General features: G+C 49.3%; 1 long non-coding RNA gene across 3 annotated transcripts in view; it reads left to right on the top strand.

Annotated features, from left to right (window-relative positions):
* LOC144767559 (uncharacterized) overlaps window positions 1-16122 on the top strand; it is a 358110-nt gene extending 341988 nt beyond the window's left edge. For all 3 annotated transcript variants that reach the window (XR_013598259.1, XR_013598258.1, XR_013598257.1), the window contains one exon: window positions 15843-16122. This is a non-coding gene — a long non-coding RNA (uncharacterized LOC144767559). The remainder of the gene's footprint in view (window positions 1-15842) is intronic.
* Window positions 16123-16610: the final 488 nt, after the last annotated feature.

The following is a 16610-nucleotide window of genomic DNA, read 5'->3' as shown; positions in this document are numbered from 1 at the left end:
ATTCGCTGAGTTCCTTTCCCGTGAGAAGAAAGAGGACTTTCAAGAGATCCTGAAGGAGGGGATGCTGGTGTCTAACCAGCTCATCAGCGCGGCTGCTGACGCGTCTCTTCTGGCGGCCCATGGGTAATGTCATGGTGTCAACTAACGACGCCATGCTTGGCTGCGACTTACATCGCTCAAGCCGGAAGCTCAGCAGCGGGTGGCCAATCTGCCTTTCTCGGGGGAAACCCTATTTGGCAAGCATGCGGATGACCAAATGGCCCGCATGAAGGCGGAGGCCGAGACCCTGACAGCGGTCAAGTTGGAGAAGCCCAAGGAGAAGAAGACCTACCGCCCATTCCAGAGACGGTTTGGGGCGCAGGGCAGAGGGCGTGGGCAGACTTCGGGACAGCAGCAACAACAACAGCAGCAGTTCCGGAAGCCCTTCCAGAAGCGCCAGAAGGGTAGAGGAGGCCAGTAGTCCGCAGCAGCGAACAAGGGCCCAGCTGGGTCTCGACCCTGAGCGGTTACTTCCCCTACATCTGTTACCCGTTCCGGTGGGGGGAAGCGTTCAATTTTTTCTGGCAGAGTGGAGAAAAATTACTCAGGACAAGTGGGTGCTGAATATTGTTTGCAATGGATACAGTCTTCGGTTCACCAGCCCGCCTCCAGCAATTCCACCGGTCAGCTCGCGGTTTCAACTGCGCGAGCTCCAGGCGGAGGCCGATATCCTGTTAAGGAAAAGGGCGATAGAAGACGTACCTCTGTCTCAAAGAGGAAGAGGTCTGTACTCCCGGTTCTTTCTGGTTCGCAAGAAGGACAAGAACGAGTTCAGGCCCATTCTGGATTTGCGACAAGCAAACAAGTGGATTCGCAGAGAGAGGTTTTGCATGATGTCGTTGCATCAGATTTATCCTCAGCTGCAACAGGGAGACTGGCTATGTGCTATAGACCTTCAGGATGCGTACTTCCATGTGCCCATTGCACACAAACACAGGAAGTTCCTGCAATTCCAAGTCGGCGCCAATCATTATCAGTACACACTACTGCCATTCGGGCTGAAGTCTGCGCCCAGGACATTCTCGAAGTGCATGGCGGTGGTAGCTGCACACCTGAGAAAGAACAAGGTGTTTGTCTACCCGTACCTGGACGATTGGTTGATCAAGGCCTCCTCCTTCTCGGAAGCTCAAGCACACTTCCACAAGACATGCGTTCTCTTGAACAAGCTGGGGTTGCACATCAACATGTCCAAGTCTGTCCCGACTCGGGTCCAGTGCATACAGTACTTGGGAGCCTCCATCAATACGCTGTCAGCAAGCATGTCTCCTTCGGAGGAGAGACGATTATCACTCCTTCGGAAGGCTCAGGCTCTTATGACCGCTCCATCTACAACAGTGAGGACGGTGTCTTCTCTACTGGGGTCGATGGCCTCTTGTATCTTCCTCACGCCACACGCACGGCTGCACATGAGACCATTGCAGGAGTGCTTGGAGGATCAGTGGGATCAGAGGAAAGGATCTTGGAACGACAAGATACGACTGTCTCTGCATGCTCTTCAGTCTCTGAAGTGGTGGTGTTCAGAGGAGAATCTCCTCAGGGGGGTTCCCTTCCACAAGGACATTCCCACACAGATTATCGTGATGGATGCGTCTATACACGGCTGGGGGGCGCACTCCGGAGACTTACAAATACAAGGAACGTGGTCCCCGACGGAGTCCACGTATCACATCAATTTCCTGGAACTCAGTCCTGGAACTCAGAGCTGTTCGGTTGGCACTGAAGGCCTTTCATCCGTCTTCCGGACCAACTCTCTGCTTGTACAGACGGACAATACGACCACGATGTATTACCTCAACAAGCAGGGGGGCTCGAGATCGCGCACTCTGTCGCAGGAGGCGCAGGCGAGCTTGCGCTGGCTTCTAGCCAGAGGACTGACGATAACGGCTACTCATCTGCCAGGTGTGCAGAATGTTCAGGCAGACGCACTGAGCAGACTGATTCAGGAAAACCACGAATGGGTCATAAATGACGAAGTACTAGGAGAAGTCTTCGCAAGGTGGGGGACTCCAGACGTAGATCTGTTCGCCACCGCCGAAAACAGCAAATGCCGAGACTTCGCCTCAAGGTACTACCAGCAGGGGATGCTGGGGAATGCGTTATGGATCAACTGGTCGAACAGCTTTCTGTACGCTTTTCCACCCATTCCCCTGATTCCAGCGGTGCTCATCAAGCTGTCCCAGTCCAGGGCTCGGATGATCCTGATTGCCCCGGAATGGCCCAGGCAGTGGTGGTTCACGGACCTGCTTCACCGGTCTCTCCTTCCACACATACGGCTGCCGTGCCGGCCGGACCTTCTCACGAAGTTCGGGGGGCAGATGGTGCACCCCAACCTCTCGTCTTTGAGTTTTGCGGCATGGCTCCTGAGATAGTGCAATATGGCCATTTGAATCTACCAGAAGATTGTATGGACATACTGAAGGAGGCTAAGCGACCTTCCACTAGGACTTCATATGCTTACAAGTGGAAAAGATTTTGCATCTGGTTCAAGTCCAAGAACTATGACCCAACGACGTGTAAGGAAGATGTCATCCTTCCGTATCTTCTACATTTGGCGCAGTCTGGCCTTAATGTCCATTCCATTAAGGTTCATCTCGCTGCGCTGACTGCCTACAGGAAATGCCCTTCACAGACTTCCTTCTTCCAGATCCCTGTGATCAAAGATTTTTTGGAAGGCTTGAAGAAAGTGTTCCCTCCTGGCCAGCTTCCTTCGCCTTCATGGTAATTGAACGTGGTGCTGTCCAGATTGATGAAGGAACCTTTTGAACCTATTCATAAGGCTTCGTTGCAGCACCTGTCCTGGAAGGCGGCGTTCCTCGTGGCCATCACATCGGCCCGCAGGGTGAGTGAAATTCAGGCGTTATGTTGCCAAGAACCTTATACTGTATTTCATGCTGCTAGGGTTGTTATGCGTACTCACCCTAAATTTCTTCCAAAGGTTCTCTCTGATTTCCATGTGAACCAGACTATAACGTTGCCTACGTTTTTTCAGAATCCTTCATCTCCAGCGGAAAGGTCTCTGCATTCCCTGGATGTTCGGAGGGTATTGAAATTTTATCTGGATAAAACCAAAGATATTCGTAGGTCAGACCAATTGTTTATCAATTATGGATCAGTCAGGACCGGTCTTGCTACCTCGAAACAGTCCATGTCCAGGTGAATTGTGTCCTGTATACAATTGTGTTACCAAAAGGCTAATAAGACCTTAGGGGGTAAGCGCAAGGCTCATTCCACCAGGGGCAAAGCTGCCACGACGGCTTTGCTTCGTAATGTTCCTATTGCGTAAATCTGCAAGGCAGCCACTTGGAAGTCGGTCCATACCTTTGCTAAGCATTACTGTCTGGACACTGATGCCAGGACAGACGCTCAGGTTGGGCAGGCTTCGCTGCGAAATCTGTTTGCACAGTAGTGGTGTTATTCTTTTTCTCCACCGCCGCTTTGGTGTGGGGATGGGCTTGCCATTCTATTCACTAGATTATGACTATACACAGAGATCCCCTACTACAGAAGGAGTAGTTTCTGTCCTGTAGCTCCAGTTCTGTAGTAGGGGTATCTCTGTTATAGTCATAAGCGCCCACCCTCCTCCCCGGTGGAGAGAGATATTTTCATATACGGAATGCTACAGGTCTGGCGTGTTACGCCTTAAAAAAGAACTGAAAGTAAAAGGGACCTGCAGTGCATTCTGGGATACTGAGAGAGTTCTGGAAGGTTCTCTTAAAGGCGCAGTATTCTGTTCTGAGCCACATAATGGCAGCCTATGGGGCTTGTCTGCCCACTTCTTCCTCTCTATCATTCCTGAGGGTTTTGCTGGTAAAAGCAAGTTTTTCTATTGGAAAAACCTGGACAGGCTGTGCTGTTTGTGGGTTTTGGTGGAATTTCTAGTTGAAGTACTGGACAGTGTAGCCTGTGGATATAGGCTGCATTATCTGTCTTTAAATTCTCTCTTAAGTGTCTGTGCAGTTCTGCATTTTTTGACAACTCAAGAGATTATTTTTGATTGCTCCGGGGTCCACGCACATGGGCGGGACTATTCACTAGATTATGACTATACACAGAGATACCCCTACTACAGAACTGGAGTTACAGGAAAGAAACTACTCCTTTGTTTAATTTTATTTTTTTAAGAAAGGGGCTGTATGACCCCCCTTCTTTTCCTGTTTTAGTGGCCCTGGGGACCCCATCACCCAGCACCTAACCAGTGGCGTCACTAGGGTTGGTGTCACCCGGTGCGTGTAACTAATGGTGTCAACCCCTCACAACTTACCGGATGGACCAACTCACCCTCTGCCTGCACCATGTCCCCTCTACCTGCACCATCTCTCCCTCTGTCCGCTCCATCTCACCTCCGCCTGCACCATTTCACCCCCTGCCTGCACCATCTTTCCCTCAGCCTACACCATCTCACCCTCTGCCTGCACCATCTCCCCTCTGCCTGCACTATCTCCCCTCTGGTTGCACCATCTCTCCCTGTGTCCACACCATCTCCCCTCCACCTGCATCATCTCTCCCTCTGCCTGCACCATCTCTCCCTCTGCCTGCACCATCTCCCCTCCTCCTGCAACATCTCTCCCTCTGTCTCCACCATCTCCCCTCCGCCTGCACCATCTCACCCCCTGCCTGCACCATCTCTCCCTCTGCCTGAACCATCTCACCCTCTGCCTGCACCATCTCCCCTCTGCCTGCACCATCTCTCCTCTGCCTGCACCATCTCTCCCTTTGTCCACACTATCTCCTCTCTTCGTGCACCATCTCTCCCTCTGCCTGCACCATCTCTCCCTCTGCCTGCACCATCTCCCCTCCGCCTGCGCTATCTCCCCTCCGCCTGCACCATCTCTCCCTTTGTCCACACCATCTCCCTTCTGCCTGCACCATCTCTCTCTCTGCCTGCACCATCTCTCTCTCTGCCTGCGCCATCTCTCCCTCTGCCTGCGCCATCTCTCCCTCTGTCTGCACCATCTCCCCTCCACCTGCACCATCTCCCTCTCTGCCTGCACCATCTCCCTCTCTGCCTGCACCATCTCCCCCTCTGCCTACACCATCTCCCCTCCGCCTGCACCATCTCTCCCTCCGCCTGCACCATCTCTCCCTCTGCCTGCACCATCTCTCCCTCTGCCTGCACCATCTCTCTCTCTGCCTGCACCATCCCTCCCCCTGCGCCCCCTCCCCCTCCTGCTGCTCTTTTAACCCTTTCCTCGTCGCCTTCTCCACCCCCCCATGGTTTCTCCCTCACAGTTCTCTGCTTTTCTCATAGTCACTAAAATAAACACATGAAATGTGCTATGAATTTGTGCGCGCGCCGCTGAGGTTAAGTTTAAATAGACACAGAGCAGAGGCTAGGCTGTACATGTCACCTAAACGTCTTAACACATCTGCTACGCATTTTCATATTACATGTTTTTGAAATAGGAAAACGCATAATGAAAATAACACTTCCTAACACTTTTGTATGTTAACAAGTGTAATGTTCTACTTCCTAGCACACTCGCTGACTGAAAGTCACATTTTACAGAATTATATAATTTCAGTGAATTACTGAAAATTAAAAAAATTAATGTATGACACCATAGATGTACAATATACAATTTGAAACAACTGCTGGAAGAGGGTTATCATTATGACCCAATAGCTATACACATTGATTTCACCAGATCTAGGGCCCGATGTAGGTAGCCCTTTACCGATCGGAATCGGCCGAAAATACCGATTTTCGGCCGTTTCCGATCGGTAAAGGGCTATGGAGATGTAGGGGCACATTTTCGGTAATTTTACCGAATCGTTATCATTACCGAATCGGTAAATTTACCGATTCGGTAATGATAACGATTCGGTAAAATTACCGAAAATGCAATGTAGGTAGCCTATGTTCCGGCAGCACATGGCTTACAGAATCGGTATTTTACCATGGAATACAAATCCATGGTAAAAAACCGATTCCTGTGTACATGCACATCTGTGCATGTACACATGTGCCATGTGACAGACAGACGTGCCCTTAGGGCATGTCTGTGTGCCACATTGCACACATGGCCGTTTTGGGGGTGCTAGAGGGTGTCAAAGTGACACCCCCTGCACCCTTGTGAATTCTTAAATTACCGATTTGGTAAATACCGAATCGGTAATGCCTAATCATTCCTATGGGCTTCAAAGCCCATAGGAATGAATGGGCATTACCGATTCGGTATTTACCAAATCGGTAATTTAAGAATTGTTAAGGATTCGTTAACGAATCCAGATGTTGGGACCTACATCCCATTTACCGATTTTTGAATACCGAATCGGTAGGATTCGGTATTTCAAAATCGGTAAATGGGATTTACCTACATCGGGCCCCTGGTACCTTAATTGATTGGCTGGGCACCACAGACATGCTCAGGGCAAAATATCCCTACCCACGTTAATCACTTGGCTTGCCAGGTCCTAGTTGTCTCTGGGCATGCAGTATGCCCTGCAGTCATGCCATGGGCTCAGTATGCTGATTGATACCAATATCTGCACACATCCCCCCTGGGCACGGCCACATGGCCCAGTTCAATTGAGCCAACATTGCTAAAGATATGTAACTTTTTTCATCTTAGATATGTTAACACCAGCAACACTTTGCCGACGTGAAAAACAGAAGATAGTCCCAAACAACCCCCTTGTTGATTTCACCCCTTCCTCTATGCTTCTCCATTGCTCTCTAACATCCTGAATCCATGAGTCATCCTCATCCTCATGGGGGGATCTACCTTCAGACTGACCGCGAGTCTAATGGTGCTGCACGGCACTTTGGTGGCCGATTCCCTGTTTCCATAAATACCATGTACCAGAGTAAAATGCTGCCAGTACTGTGAAACCTAGTACGGAACTGGCTCCTGAAATCTGCTGCCTGTGCACACCCTGCAGGTCCGAGGTAACGGAGTCTGAATGAACGAACTCCGTCACGCTTTCGAAAATTACCTGCTCCAGTATGACCCAGTAAACACATGCTAATAAGCAGGTGCAGTACAGACGTCATGGCTGGTGTCCTCCAGTGTCCCCCTCGGGGTTCCCTCGTCGAGTTGACTTCACTTTGGCACAAATCTGGCGAATAACGGTGGTCAGGCGGACGTACCGTCCTCGTCCTGAGCCAGCAACAAACTCAAAACATTAAACGACTGCCCATTCTTCCCCCAGGCGCCCACTGTCAGTGATGTGTGATCCCTGCGAGCTGTTATCTATTGGCAAACATGCAAGTCAGTATGCCGGGAAAAAACAAGTATATCGGGAAAACTACGCACAGGAATGTCCTCGCGCCAGCGTCCAAGGTAAACGAAGTTACGGTGAGCAAAAACCTGAAGGGTATGGATTGTCGGACTACAGCTGTGTTACATACACAGCGTAACGTAACCAGATGGTGTCACACCAGGTGAGGGTGTCACCCGGTGCGGTCCGCACCCTCCTAGTTACGCCACTGCGCCTAACCCCAATTTTATTTTATTTTTTTAATAAATTGGAAAGGGGCCAGGGCCCCCTCCCGAGGCCATAATCGGCCCCGGGGACCCCATCCCCTGGGGCATGGTCATTTTATTTATTTATTTATTTGGAGGAGGGCTGCCTTGCTCCCTCCTCAGGCCATTTATGGCCCCAGGGACCCCATCCCCCGGGGCCGGCCTTTGTTTTGTTGTTTTTTTTCTATTTATTTTTTTAATTTGTGAGGCTGGCCCTCTCCGTTGGGGACCGTGGGGGATCCCCAATCCCCTCACGGTCTTGCCGGCTCCCCACCTCCTGCGGAAGCCGGCATTGCTTTTCCACATGGGGAGCTGCTAAGATGCAGCTTCCTGTGGGGAAAAGCAATCGGCATTGGTCTTTGGAAGAGAGAGCAGATTTCCTGCTCTCTCTTACAAAAAACAAAGCAGTTTGCTGTGGCAGGGTGGGAGCCGCGAGGCTCCTACCCTGCCATAGCAAACAGAAGTATCCCGGGGGAGGGCACCCTGGGACACTGCAGGAGCCGGCCCTGGGGGGTGAAGGTCCCCAGAGCCATCACAGGCTCCAGAAGGGGGGGCCGCACAGCCCCCCTCCCAACATTTGCAAAGCCCCGGGGGGTATTGGTCCCCGGGCCTGGGGGTTCATCACAGACCCCCCAATTTAAATAATTAGAGCCCCAGGGAGGTGACGGTCCCCGGGGCGTGTGGGGAGTTCGAACCCCCCACAGAGGTAGTTATTGTTTTTAAAAATACAAGTCCCGAGGTGTGGCGTTCCCCGGGGCTTGGGGGGGCCTTTGAGCCCCCCCACTCATTTAATTTACAAGCCCCAGGGGGTGGCGGTCCCCGAGGCTGGGGGGGCTGTGAGCCCCCGCACATCATTTTTTTAAAAGCCCCGGGGGTGGCGTTTCCCGGGGCTGGGAGGCCCCTTTGGGCCCCCCATTGCAATATAAAGATTGCCCCCGGGACTTGGCCCACCCGGGGGCTGAATATTAACAAAGCGCAGGAGCTTGCGCTTCGTTTTTTTTTCCGCGGCCAAATCCGTGGAACCTCCGCGCATCCCGCGATATGTGGCACCCCCGGAGCAGGCCTAGGGGGTCAGGGTGTTTCTACACTGCCCCCTTTTCTTTTATTTCACGTTTGTGTTACTGATTTCTTGTGCCTCGGTTCTACTGAGGCACAAGATGGCTGCCCTCACTTCCTGGTGTGGAGTATTGACAGCCAATTAGCATGAAGCTTGTGATCGGGAGGGTGCGCGGATCCTGCGCGCTTCTAGATATCAAAACTTTTCTAATTTTGATTTTCTCAGCAACTACTGAACAAATTTACACCATTTTACGAAAAGGCACGGCTCTGAACCAAGGGCTACCTTTTTGCCAAATTTGGTGTAATTCCGTTCAGCAGTTCATGCTGTAGCCATGTCTAAAGTTTCCTATGGAAAATTGCAGGGAGAAAAACACGTTTTGCGACCCCCCCTTTTTTTCTCGGCCCGCTTGCCAAACCACCCCAAAACTTTTAAGATAGGAGCGGATCGGCGCCAAAGTTATTGGGAAGAGAATGTTGTGATTTTCCTATGGTAACTAGGTCCTAACTATACTACCTACTGGTGACCGCCAGTAGGTAATATATATATATATATATATCTCCAATCAGCAACTCCCACCACTTCCAACCCGCAATGCCGGTGGCGAAGAAGGAGACTCGGACCCCACAGCTCTTCAGGCAAAGAAGGTCTTTATTGCTTTCACAGCCTGCGAACGACGCGTTTCGGGCTATTGAAGCCCTTGATCACATTCAGCTAGCGTACTGCGCCATTACTATTTTTATATGCTTTTAGTGAACACCCATTTTCGCTTGTTCCGGTCACATGACCGTAGACAGAAACAACAGACTTCTTTTCCGAAAACAACGCAAACATCCGAACAGGAAAATGAATGCGTGTAATGTTAGTATAAAAACAGTGCATTTAAACGGAATGTATACAAATCAAAAAAATCATCATATTCATTGTATAAATACATGTTCATTTAGACCCGGATTAATCCACTAGGAAAAGAGAAAAACCTGATATTGTTTTTCCATCTGTTGTCTGCCTAAGCTACATCATTTACGATCATAACTTGATAAATCCAGGACATGATTTCAACAAAGTGCAAAAAAGTGGATCAAATTGTTAAAGCGCAAACTTATTCCTAAAGTGCAATATAGTGCTTGATTGTGCAAAAAATCAGCAAATATAAATTTACAGTGCAGTACTATTTACAATAAGACCAGTAATTAATATAATTCCATAGCAGACACGCAATAATATTATCAATAGTAAAATTTCCGTCCGGAAAAATCACTATTAAAATTCATATTAAATAATAGATCATTTGCTAAAAGTTCATTATAAAAACTAGTCTTAAAAAAGTTTAAAAGAAAGGGGAAATTCATATATATAGCAGCAGATCAATTACATTCACTTTACTTTCTTAGCCATAAACAGTGAGCCATCATACCACATTATATCTCAAAGAAAATTATACATATCTTCTGTGTTGTTCAAATCCAGCGGCCATTTACTGTCTAATTCAAGGATGAATTTAGTTTCAGATTGCCTGTCGCTCCCTATTGCCTCCTCTCTTAGACTTTGGTACAGCGCTAATCACATAATAGGAAAGACAGTTGATATCCTTGTTGTGACATGTATTGAAATGTCGTGCCACTGGGTATGTGGAATCATTGTGAAGGATGGCTCTAATATGCTGCAATATTCTGACATGCTTCGTACTACCCACGTAGTTAAGGCCACAGGTGCATGTCAGAACGTAAACAGCATATTCTGTTTTGCAGGGGTACACTCTCTTGGATGACAAGCATGGTGAGGCCTATATACGAGTTGTACATTGTTTGTACAGCTTCCGTCACGCGACCACGATCTTCACGGCTTTCGAGATGCACACATGCCCATAGTTCTGGGCTGGTTGAATAATTCCAGACAATTCTTTCGGGTAGTTATTGAGCCAGTGCTGGCATTCAAAAGAGGGATGTGATTTGGTCTGACTCCCTCGATAATATATTCATGGTTCAAGTATTTTGGATTCTATTACCGGACCGGAGGCTTCAGATTATGCTTCTCAATCTTTACTGCAATAAACACAGCAGCCAATGAAAATGTATATTTTCATAAAAAACAGTAAAACAAACTACATTTCCCATGATACACATGAGTATAGGCACGCCCCCACAGTCCATAAGAACCCCTTGCGTGCTCCCATCATCCTCTTTCTTTGCTGCTCACAGCAAGAGTTAAGTGCACCTATTTCTGGTCCCCTCACTCTGCTTTTGCATGGGGGTATTTCTCTTTATTGCTTATATATTTTGTATGCTTATTCTTGATTACATAAGTTATAGCCTGATTACATGATTTAATGATGGTAATTGCCTCGAAAAATCTTATTTTGTTGGTGCATATTAGGGGAGCTTGTTACCTCGCTCCGGGTGCTCAGGAGCTCCATTGGGACCGCCGCTGGCTCTTCGCCGGCTTCTGACTGCTTTATGCACGCGCACGCTGCTAGCGCGTCGATTTCACGATCTCTGACCGGCAGGGAGCCGGTCGCTTTCAACACTTAGGGCCCGGTTACCGGCAGCGCTTCAGCGCACGTTGGGCTTCCCTAGTACGCCCTCTCACGCTCAGGCCGGGTGGCTCACGGCCGACGCTCGTGCCCAAACGCGACCAATTTGGGCTAGTTTTTGGGCGGATTTGGTCGCGTTTGGGCTGCGCGCCTCGACGCGTTTTTCCCAGGCAGACTTGAACACATTTTCAGTGCGTTCTACACACCGGCAGGCTCCCTGTGAGATCGCCTGGATACAGGTTGTAAAATAGAGGCCTTCAGAGTGTGCACACGCTCTAAGAATTGTTTGGGCCAAGGTCACTGACCTTTTGAGTACAGCTTTGCTGAGGGTGTTTGGGTAACGTGACAAGTGTTTAAGTGTGCTTTGGGCTGACCCCCCCCCCCATTAACCCTCCTGGTTGTGGACAGTAGGGAGCTATCCCTGATTGATAATTAATTAACTCCTCATCATTATGGAAGAGTGGGCCCAGGACCCTGAGGAGTATTATGGAGGAGAGGAGGAAATTGGTGATGGACAGCAGGAAGCTGTTTTAGAGGACAACATTGTTGAAGCCTTAGATGCTTCGGTCCAGGCTTCCGTGAATAAAGCCATGGAGACTAAGGTCCCTCAAACTGTGCAGCAAGCACTAGCTGTGGCCCTTCGCCCTATTAGGAAGCAACTGGAGGGGTTTGCTAAGCCTCATGGGTATGACAAACAGAAGAAACAGAAGAAGGAGCAATCCCCTTCCCCCGCAACTACCTCAAATACCCAGGAGCAATGGCCGCATTCTCAGACATTGGCATCTTTGCCAGCGTCAGGTACGGCGGACCACGCTTACGCAGGCAGGAAGGCGAAAGCTAAACGCCCGGCTCCGGTGGATACAGATACTACTACCACCAACACGGACACAGACACTGATAACTCAGAGGAACCTCCTCCTCCAAAAAAGGCCAACGTTGCCCCCAAGGCTGCCGCGGAACAAGTCAGCACTCCTTTCACGTTTGATCCATCAGACATTATGCACCCCCGGTCCTCGGACTGGATCACGACCCCTGCGGTGTCGCACTATCTCCATGACAACCTGCGGAAAAGCTTCTCTAGAGAAGTCCGCAATCGTTTAAAATCAGAGTGTCCATGTCCGGAACTGCCAGACAACGTGGCAGAAACCCCAGAAATCGATGCCAGCATGCTCACCTTCCTGAAAAAATTCTCTAAGGACCCCAAACGTGGGCTCGACCGTGCTTGGCGCGGTTGCCAGGATAAAGTGCTCGACGTTGTGGGTCCCCTAGTGAAAATACTAGCGATGGCTCTGGCGGCCAAAGAAGGTGCAACACCAGTCGACCCGGACATTTTGGCGGGCTGGACCCAGCGCCCTATCTGCCTCATTGACAACGCAAACTGTGTGATCTCCTCGGAGAGGCGCAAGTCCTTGCTCCTAAGAATGGACAGCAATCTGGCGGAACTGGCGGAGGCGGAACCAGGGCCTCTGGCTGGTGGTCACTTGTTCGGTGACCGATTTGTCAAGGATGTTTCGAAATATGTTGGGACATTCACCGCTCTGGACAAAGCTCAGAGCGGTATCAAACGAGGCCGAGCGAGGCGGGGGCCGCTCATCAGGCCGGGACTTTCAACAAGGCTCCCAGCGAGGCGACTATGGTCGCGGAAGAGGAGAGTGGGATTCCACCCACGGTGGTACCTTTTACCCGTCCCGCAGAGGCTTCAACAGGGGTCGTTTCCAATCGGGAAACAACAGGGCGAATTTCAAGTCCCAGCAAAAGACAGGTGAGTGTAACAGATCCCTCTCTTCTTCCACTGGGGGGTCGCACACGACATTGTCTTCCACAGTGGCAGGCCCTGACTCAGGATGCTTGGGTTTTGCAGACTGTCCAGAGGTTTCACTTGGAATTTTATTCTCATCCGACACAAGTGTTTACTCCATCAGCTCTCCATTTTTCCCAACAAGATCGCAGTTTCATAGAAGAAGAAACGCGATTGTGCAATGCCAAGGCGGACCTCGCGGGTTCTGCAGCAACGTCTTTATTGTTCAGAAGAAAGGGGGTGACAACAGGTTAGTGCTCAACCTCAAGGATTTCAACCAGTACCTTACTTACAACCATTTCAAAATGGAAGGTATTCATCTGTTAGCGGATTAGTTACAGGAAGGAGATTGGTTGGTCCGGCTGGACCTCAAGGACGCGTATCTGTCCATACCAATTTTTCCTCCACACCGCAGGTTCCTGCAGTTTCTCTGGAACGGCAAGTGTTACGAATATTTGGCTCTTCCTTTCGGGCTCTCCTCAGCTCCCTGGTGCTTCACCAAGGTGATGAAGCCAGTGGTGGCTCACCTCAGAGAGAGGGGGGTCAAGCTTATAATTTATCTAGACGACATACTGATCATGGCGCAGAGCCCGTCCACGCTCGAGCAGCATTTGGGCATGACGACGTCGCTGCTTCAAAGCTTAGGTTTTGTTATCAATCAGAAGAAGTCGGTGATGGTACCGACACAGGTGATAGACTTCCTAGGGTTCACGATAGATTCCCAGGCAGCACAACTGTGTCTTCCTCAGGCGAAATTGAGGGATTTGAAAAAAGAAATTCTGAAGTTGCTGGACAGCCAGACGGTTACGTTCAGGGCGATTGCCAGAGTAGTGGGGATATTGGCCTCACCCATTCAAGCAATATTCCTGGGTCCCCTTCATTACAGGGCACTTCAGCGCCTGAAGATCAAGCATCTTCAGAGAGGTCTATCGTACACGGACTCCATTCCACTGTCGGAGGAGGTCCGAACCGAGTTACAGTGGTGGCTCGGTCATGTAGAGGCCTGGAACGGCAGGGCGATCTTCGGGTCACAGCCAGAGGTGGTAATCGCCAGCAGATGGGGCTGGGGTGCGTGCTGCGGAGATATCTCCACAGGAGGCAGATGGTCAACGCAAGAACTCTCACTACACATAAATTGCTTAGAGCTGCTCGCAGGATCGTTTGCGATTCGCACGTTATCCCCGAGGCAGACATCTTGTTGCATCCTATTGCGATTGGACAATGTGTCCGCAGTGAGGTATATCAACAAGTTGGGCGGCAAGTGGTCGTCACTTCTTGTTCAGATGGCCAAGGACTTTTGACATTATTGTCTCGAGAATCAGATCTCGGTGGTAGCGGAGTATATCCCGGGACAATCCAATCAGGTAGCGGACTGGAATTCCAGGCATCTCAGGGATTACAGCGTTTGGAAACTGCTTCCCCAGGTGTTTCAGTGGTTACAGACAATTTGGGGTCCGTTTCAGACGGACCTATTCGCCTCCAGGCTGACCTATCAGATTCCCAGGTTCTTCAGCTGGAGGTCAGATCCGATGGCAACTGCAACCGACGCCTTTCTCCAGGATTGGTCACAGGGGATACAATATGCTTTTCCCCCGTTCTTGTTATTCCCCAGGGTAATGACGCAGGTGATCAGACAACGGGCGGAAGTGGTCATGGTGACACCATGGTGGACGTCCCAAGCTTGGTTCCCCAAGTTGTTGCAGTGGAGCTGCGATCTCCCCCGTTTACTTCTGGTCTCGGAGTGGCTATTGCAGGCCCCTCGGCAGGAGCAGCACCCGTTGCTGTTGGAGGGCAGGCTAACGCTGATGGCATGGAGGCTTTCAGGGAACAGTGGCAACTGCCAGGAGTTTCGAGCCAAACTTCAGAATTTATCAAGCAGGCATGGGTACCATCTACCAGGAAGCGTTATTCCGCAGCCTGGAAGAACTGGATGGATTGGTGCCTGGGAAGACAGGTGGATCCCGTGGGGGCAGAGTTACCCCACGTGTTGAATTTCCTGTCGGCGAAAGCAGCTGACGGTCTGGCTTACCGATCAGTGAATCATTTCCGTTCAGCCATTTCGGCGGGGCATGCCCAGATAGACGGGAAACCGGTAGGCATGCACCCGGTGGTTTGCAAATTGCTGAAGGGGATTAGGGTAGCTAATCGCCCTAAACCCAAACATACGGGTTTGTGGGATGTTTCTCTAGTCATCTCTTTGTTCAACAAATGGCCGGATAATGCACTCTTGTCTAGGAAACAATTGTCGGGCAAGTTGGCCATGCTACTTTGCTTATCCTCATGCAGACGGTCTTCGGATGTGAGAGCACTCGACGTTACAGGTAGAGTGTTTACCCCGGAAGGGGTTTCTTTTACTATTACGGGTCGTACAAAAACAATGTCACAACATATTGATTATAATGCATTTCCTGACAATGAAAAAGTATGTGTAGTCAAATGTTTAAAAGCATATGAGGAATGTACAAAGGCCTTGAGGCCTCAAGGTTGTTCACAATTATTGATTGCTTTGCAAAAGCCGTTTAAACCAGTGGTGGCTGCCGCAATTGCCAGATGGCTTCGCTTCATAATGAAGGAAGCAGGTATTGATACGCAGATCTTTGGTGCTCATTCAGTGAGAGGCGCTATGGCGTCAAAGTCTTATGGTTTGGGATCTAGTATCCAAGACATTATGCGTTGTGCAGATTGGTCTTCTGAATCAACGTTTAAGACGTTTTACTATAAGCCGGTGGGTGATATTACTTCTGTGGTTTTTAATGAGCGTTAAACTAGCATAATCTGAAGCCTCCTGTCCTGTAATAGAATCAAAAATTTGCTAGCATTCGCGCCAAGAATTTTCAATTCTATTAAGGACACGGAGGCGAGGATTATCCGACCCGGCTTAGTTTACAGTAATAAGCTTGCCCACCCAATTATGCAGTGATTACGGTGGTGTTATTTCCTTTCTTTCAGGATCAGATAAGAAGTCTGACTGATCGACGACGGACGACAGGATGTTTGGCCTGAAACCTTGTTTCTTGCATGTTGGAGGAGTTATGATCTTATTCAAGTTATTGTTGGACTTGGTTCACCTCAAAGAAAGAGGATGATGGGAGCACGTAAGGTGTTTTTATGGACTGTGGGGGCGTGCCTATACTCATGTGTATCATGGGAAATGTAGTTTGTTTTACTGGTTTTTATGAAAATATACATTTTCATTGGCTGCTGTGGTTATTGCAGTAAAGATTGAGAAGCATAATCCTCGCCTCCGTGTCCTTAATAGAATTGAAAATTCTTGGTGCGAATGCTAGCAAATTTTTGATTCATCTCCTACTCATGGAGTAAATGATTCCTCTCATGATTTTTAACCATAATTACTGCCTTATGAGATTGACCTTCAATGAACTAGTTATCAAACTTTACTGGTGGATGCTCTGTCAATAAGCCCTGTTTGCCCCGATGATGACCATACCATTTTAGTTTGGTTGAAAGGCCATCGACCCCTATCTGTGGCTTCTACTAAGAGGAAGCAGTCTTAACAGTCCCTATGTATAATTTTTCCTCAGCCACTTTTTTTGTTTACACTGTCAATCATTTTTATAATGTTTGTATTTGTGTAACCGTGTGAGGACCACTGTTTTATGATTGCATTGTCCTTTATATACTTCTCTAATGAATGCATTGCTGTCATAGTGTAAATTGACTGTTTTGAGGCCTCAACAGCCGAAATATTGGCGGCAG

This window comes from Lissotriton helveticus, chromosome 7 (genome assembly GCF_964261635.1).
Source record: "Lissotriton helveticus chromosome 7, aLisHel1.1, whole genome shotgun sequence".
NCBI classification, from domain to species: Eukaryota; Metazoa; Chordata; class Amphibia; order Caudata; family Salamandridae; genus Lissotriton; species Lissotriton helveticus.
The sequence above is the reverse complement of the archived record's forward strand: the minus strand, read 5'-3'. Positions and strand labels throughout refer to the sequence as shown.